The 6,521-nt window shown below is 55.7% G+C and overlaps 1 protein-coding gene across 2 annotated transcripts in view; it reads right to left on the reverse strand.

Moving 5' to 3' along the window:
• The window catches only part of USP6NL (USP6 N-terminal like), a 121,257-nt gene extending 116,267 nt beyond the window's left edge, over nt 1-4,990 (reverse strand). Inside the window, exon 1 of one of the 2 annotated variants that reach the window (XM_056114673.1) lies at nt 4,920-4,990. The gene's annotated coding sequence lies outside the window, so the exon portion shown is untranslated. Of the gene's footprint in view, nt 1-4,534; nt 4,900-4,919 lie in introns of those variants that run through there. The other variant, XM_056114672.1, reaches the window with a different exon arrangement.
• Nucleotides 4,991-6,521: the final 1,531 nt, after the last annotated feature.

Raw genomic sequence — 6,521 nt, forward strand, 5'->3', positions numbered from 1 at the left:
TAAAAGATTCACCACTATTATTTAGAGTTTACCCCCCCCCCCAAATCAGACATGCTGAAAAACCATTGTGAAGTGATTTGCTTTCTACAGCTGGGTTCAAGAATTAAATGTTGGTTTTGGATTTCTGCTATTTTACCTATTGACCCTGGAAGTATTTCTACTGAAAGTCGGATAGTTAAGAAATTGGTTTCTGTGTTCTGGAGTCGTGGCCGTGCTGGAGAGCCGCTCGCGGGGGGCAACCGGTGGCCTCGGTAGGGCGTGAAGGGCGGAGCGAAACGCCCCCCTTCCCATGAGGTTTTAGTCGCCCCCACACTCCCGGCTCATACCTGCTGTCCACAAGGCTCCCATGTGGCCGCCATCTTTCTTTCCAGAGAGGAGAGGGCAAATGGGGCAACACCCTTTCCCCTCCGGCAGACTTGATGGGCTGGATCAACGCATAGTCCGTTCACTTTTCTGCTCCAAGCTGCTGGGTTCTGCATTAAGTCCTTGTGCTTCTGGGGCCATGGCCGTGCTGGAGAGCCGCTCGCGGGGGGCGACTGGTGACCTTCTTCCCAGGACCAGAACGCCCCCCGACCCATGATATCCTCAAAACTTTAATTCACCTCCCCTTACCAGAGACATACAAATAAGCACCAAGGGTCAGGGAGAGGACTCAGGGGTAAAGGATAGGCCTTGTATGACATAGCCCTGAGTTCCATCTCTCTCTTTCTCTCTCTCTCTCTCTCTCTCTCTCTCTCTCTGTCTCTCTCTCTCTCACACACACACACATACACACACACACAAAGTCCAAAAAAACAAAACCATGGCGGTGGGAGGCTAGTGGATCTTACTGATCTATATAACATTACTGAGTGAAGTTATGCAAAACTTTACTACTTTTGATTTGCTTGCTAACTTGTTGAAAGTTTAGCAGTAAAATTATAACTTTTCTACACTATCAATGTCAGCAAGACTAGGACCAATGTATACATTTACTGGAGAATGATTAATCTCTTTAGAGCAAAAACACACAAGTAAATAAGAATCTCCAGTCACTCTCAATTTTCCTATAAGCACATGAATTACCTGCCAAAGTATTCCTGATTTTAGAGTGAATTTTGTGAGAGATGGTGCATTTTAAATAAAGCAGTTACCTTCTTCCCAGGGGAAATGTCTACTGTTTAAAATCAAAACACAATACAAATGGGGCCAAAGATATTGTACAACAGGTAGAGTGCACGCCTTGCATAGAGTCAACCCAGTTTGATCCCCACATCCCAAATGCCCCCACCCCCACTCCAAGAGGTGGCAAGAATGATCCCTGAGAGCAGAGCAGAGGACGAGTGATCCCTGAGCAACACAGGGTGTGTTCAAAAATGAAAAACATAACAAGAAAATAAAAGCACAATACTGATGTCAAACAGTATCTCTATCTGGAAAAAGCAAAGGAAAGCAGGCCAGTGTAGGAAAGTGACACCAAAGTCATTTCCAGGTCGAGAGTGCATCCTCGCAGAGAATGACTCCCTGGTCAGTTCTGGCTCTGCGGCTGGGGTTGAGGGGAGGAAGGCCGGGGGTGGGGGAGGGCTGGCATTGGGTATGAGAGTCGGAGGGTATGAGAGCCTTTGCCATGGATTCATGGAGGCTGCCTGTGCACCAAACAACTGGCACATGCACCCCAGTCTCCAGGGGGCTGTAGACCTGCGCTTCCGGCAGGATTAAACTTGCCCCCAGCAGCTCCCCTTGGAAGCTACAATCTCCACCTCCTCCTCCTTAGGAAAACTGACTCCAATTCCCACACATCACTTAGAGGTCCTGGCACTCTGCATCAAAAGACCTTTGCATCACAGCTGTTGGTAAAAACCTGGCACCTAACCTGAGTTCACCAGACATCGAGAAGGAAGGTTCCCACCACCACTACCAACAAGTTATTTGCATGAAGGGACATAGCCCAGTTGAGAATCTAAGTGTGACTAATTCCGATGGTCTAACTTCCATGTACTCTACATAGAAGAGGGTGTTACAAGTCATCCCTCTTCCAAATTAATATTATTCTTGTACTGACTCTCACTTTAAAGAGAAAAACATCTTAAAAATAATATAGGGAGAGGCTGGAGCGATAGCACAGCAGGTAGGGAGTTTGCCTTGCATGCAGCCAACCTGGATTTGATTCCCAGCATCCCATATTGTCCCCTTAGCACCACCAGGAGTAATTCCTGAGTGCAGAGCCAGGAAGAACCACTGTGCATCGCTAAGTGTGACCCAAAAAAAAGCAAAATAATAATAATAATAATAATAATAATAATAATAATACAGGGGCTGGAGCGATTGTACAGGGGGAAGGGCATTTGCCTTGCACACAGCCAACCCAAGTTTGAACCCTGGTGTCTCATATAATCCCCCGAGCACCGCCAGGAGTAATTCCTGAGTGCAGAGTCAGGAGTAACCCAGTGTGCCAGTGTGAACCAAAAGACTATACATACAAACACAATATTAACACACAAATTAATATTGTGTATATATATATGTATATACATATACACAGTGGTTGGAGAGATAGCACAGCACGTAGAGCCTTGCACGTGGCTAAAGCGGCCAACCCAAGTTCGATTCCTCCACCCCTCTCTGAGAGCCCGGCAAGCTACCAAAAGTATCTCGCCTGCACCGCAAAGCCTGGCAAGCTACCTGTGCCGAATTCGATATGCCAAACACAGTAACAACAATTCTCACAAAGGAGACATTACTGGGCCCCGTCGAGCAAATCAATGAACAACAGGAGGGCAGTGCTACAGTATATACACACAATATTAATTTTAAAGTAGTAAGATTAAAACATGCCTTCCAAAACTACATTGAAGGGACAAACTTTATAGTAACTTTCCCCTTTTGGGAGAGGGGGGGCGGGGAGGGGGAAATCCTGCCAGTGCTCAGGGGGCCAGTGGTTCCCAGGGACCACACCTAGGGTTTCTGCGCGCAAAGCATGCCCTCCCTCCCAACCATCACCCCAGCACATAAGAAGCACTCTGATGGTCAACGGTCCACATACTGTTAGTGCAAGACCACAGCACTCTAAGAATGTTTATTCAAGAACTTTATAGTTGGCAAGAATATGAACCAAGAGATTTTATCATTTCTCCGTAACTGATGTACTAATCTCCAAACCCGCCGCTGGCTTTCTCGAAATTCACTGCCTGCTTCCTGCCAGTTTGCCAGTTTACCTCCCTTCCCCTCCAGGAAAGCCACCGTTTCCCCCTCCTCCCCCTTGCCACCAGTCTAGGTTCCCTGGTCCCTTTTCTCCCACTTTTTCCGGAGAAGCCACAAACGTGGCTCAGGGGCGAGGGGGCCACCTCGGGTGAGCCCTGACTGCTGAGATGGTGGGATTTGCCCCGCCAGCGGCCAGCGCTGTCCTGCAGCTCGGGGAGGCTGAGGAGCAGGTCTCGGCGCCCAGGTGGGGCCAGGGCCTGTTTACCGGTGCAACTGTCCTGGGCAGGGTGATGTCATGTGCAAACACCGCCGAACTGCCCCATCGGCCATCCTGCCCCGAACAAGTGGCCCGGCAGGAAGCACGAGACTCCCGGCCCACCAAACTCCTCTGCGTCGTCGCAAAACCTGGTTTAGAAACCCAAGTTTCTCGGAGTCTGTCCCGAGGAACTCATCAAGGTCTTAAAACGACAGAATCAGTCGGAAAAGAAAAAAAAAGAAAGAAAGAAAAAAAAAGAAACTGGGCTGCCTCAGGATACCTGTCCTGGCTACGAGGGATCTTTTGCTCCACTCCCCCCCGCCACCCCGGCACCCAGTCTAAAAAAAAAAATGAAAAAATGTAGGTGGTTTCCTCGGGGGCGCATCCGCACGGGACCCCGCGGCGACCTCGGCGGCGAGACCTCGGCTCGGCTCGGAACGCGAGCGGGCCGGAACCAGGCGCGGACTCCGGGGGGTGCGACGCGAGAGCGCGCGTGCAGGCGCGCGGGTCGCCGGGCTCCCGAGCCCCTTCCCCTCAGGGGGCTCCGCCACAGGAACGGGGGGGGGGGGGGAGCGCCACATTACAAAATCTAAGATGAAATTTTAAAAAAGGGCAGTTCCTCCCCCCACGCCCCCCCCACACACACACCATCCTGCCGGGGCGTCCCGAAGGGCGCGCCGGGCCGGTGGGCGCGGGACCCCCCACACACACACACCCGGACCCCGCGGCGCGTCTCGTGGTGGGCTCGGCCGGGCGTCCACGCTGGGGCCGACGGCGAAAATACCCTCAAAGGGAAAAAAAAAACAAGGAATTTAAAAATAAAGCCGCAGCCCGAGGCGGCTCGGTCCCCGCTCCCGACGCGCGCTGCGGTGCTCCCTCAGCCCTTCGCCGAGCGACCCCGGCGACCCCCGCCCCGCCACCAACTTCGCCGAGCGAGACGCGGCCCCGGGGGTCCCGGTGTGGTGGGGGGGCTCCGGGGGGGATCCCGCCCCGGGGGTCCGGGCGCCCCTCCCCCGCGCGGCCGAGGCCGGGAATGGCGGCGCCCGGCGTCCCGGCGGGAGGAAGCCCCGGGCGGAAGCGCGGCGCCCGCCAAGTTACCTCAGGCCGGGCCGGGGGCGGGGGCTGCGCGGGGCTGAGGCGCTGCTGAGGCGCTGCTGAGGCGCTCGCTGAGGCGCTCGCTGAGGGGCGGCTGAGGCGCGGGCTGAGGCGCTCGCTGAGGCGCTCGCTGAGGCGCGGCTGAGGCGCGGGCTGAGGCGCTGCTGGGGCGCTGAGGCGCTGCGGGCTCCGGCGGCGCGGCAGGTCGCGGCGGCTACCGCAGTGCCCTCCGCCCCATTGTTTCCGTCCCCGATCCCGGCGCGGCCGAGCCCGGGAACCAGGAAGTGGCCCGGCGCGACACCTCCCGCGGCCGCTATGGAAACGGCCCCCGCCTCCAGGGCGGCCCGCCCGGGACCCCGCCTCCGCGCCGCCGGCCCCGCCTGTTCACCGGCCGCCGCCAGGCGCCGCCGCAGCGGCCGCGGCCGCCGCCATCTTGGCGCGGCCAGGGCGGGCGGCCCCTTCCGGGCGGCACGTGCGCGCCGCGGGCGGGCGCGGCCCCGCGGCCCCCGTACGGGAGCGCGCGCGCCCGCGCCGGCCGCTTCCCAGGCGCGCGCCCTGCCCTCCCCCCGCAGCCGGGGAACCAGGCGCCAGGCTGGTGGTGTCCGAGTGGCAGGTCGCTGGGTGCAACGCCAGAGCAGGGGCAGGGCCGCCCGGCAGGGGGCTGCTGGCCGGCTGGGCCTCTCTGGACACTGCCTGGCGGTCCCCGTGCCTCGTTTGCGTTCTCCTTTTCTGAGAACTGACTTTGATTCATCAGGTGCCTGCCCGGCCCGGCCCGGCCCGGCCCGGCCCGGCCCGTAGGAAGCGGCCGCCAAGTAGCCTGGCCTCCCCCCAGGTCCCGGTTCTGCAACTTTCATCTCTGCCCTGCACTGTCCCCTACACTGCCCGGCCGCCTCGCCTGCGCAGTCCTCCAGTGCTGCACCTTCTCTCTCCTTTTCTCTAGGTCAGCTTTCCTTTTTTATAGCCGGGAAATTGTCAAGAGTCTCCCATTAAGAGTCTCCCATTAAAAGGTGCCATAAAATTTTTTTAAAAAAAAGACAAATGATGCAAACTTCACAGGGCTGTAATTAGCTGACAGTTGGGTGATTGATTCCATGGAAGCCAGAAGAGTTAGGAGTGCAAATAACTCAGAGGCTTCCTGTCCTTGATTCCAGGAACTCGGATCACTCAGGGCTGGGGACTGCACAATGGCTTTTATCGCCCTCTCAGCCCAGAAACCAGGGGGTGGAGGCAGGAGCCCAGAAAGGAGATGGATGGAGGAGGCAAGGTCCCACCAGGGTACAGATGTTCAGAACTCTACTGCAGTGCAAAGCCAGGAGTAAGCCCTGAGCAAAGATGGATGTGACCCCCCCCACCCCCGGGGGTCTTCATTCATTCAACCCTGGTTTGTAAAGACCGAATGTTTTGTTTTACAATGCTTATGTACCAAATTACAAGTATACTCTGACTCTGATTTGGGGTATAGAAGCAGATCTGGAACTGGCAGGACAGGGGGGAGCTTCCTGGCACCCACACACTTCTCCCGAAGTCCTGGAATGCTCTGATTGGCAATTGAACTGGGTTTCTCTGAGTCTCTGGAAGGCAGGAGCCCCCACTGGCCCAGCAGCCAGCTTTGCATGTGGCAGCACCCCTGAGCACACTTATTGAGTCCAACTGCCGTTTCTGAGCTTGAGCCTTATCACTCAAGGAGACCCGGGGACCACAGATAACTCCCGAGCTCAAGGGCATCGCTGCCAATCAGCCACAAGAACCCCAGTTCTTTGGTTACTGGGCTAATGGGATTCCGGTGAACAGCCTCAGGACACAGGCTTATTTGGCCAAATGAAATGGAAATTCCACTTGCCTCCCCTACCTCATCCCCTAACTGGTTATTTAAGTCATTTTCCAAGCTTTTATTTTGGACCTGGAGAGGAACACCAGTCAATTTCATCATTCAATAACAGCGTGCTGTGTGGTTGCTTTAAGGAAATTCCCAAATTTTCCTCCTAAGCCA

Source organism: Sorex fumeus, unplaced genomic scaffold, assembly GCF_029834395.1.
Source record: "Sorex fumeus unplaced genomic scaffold, SorFum_2.1 ptg000026l, whole genome shotgun sequence".
NCBI lineage: Eukaryota > Metazoa > Chordata > Mammalia > Eulipotyphla > Soricidae > Sorex > Sorex fumeus.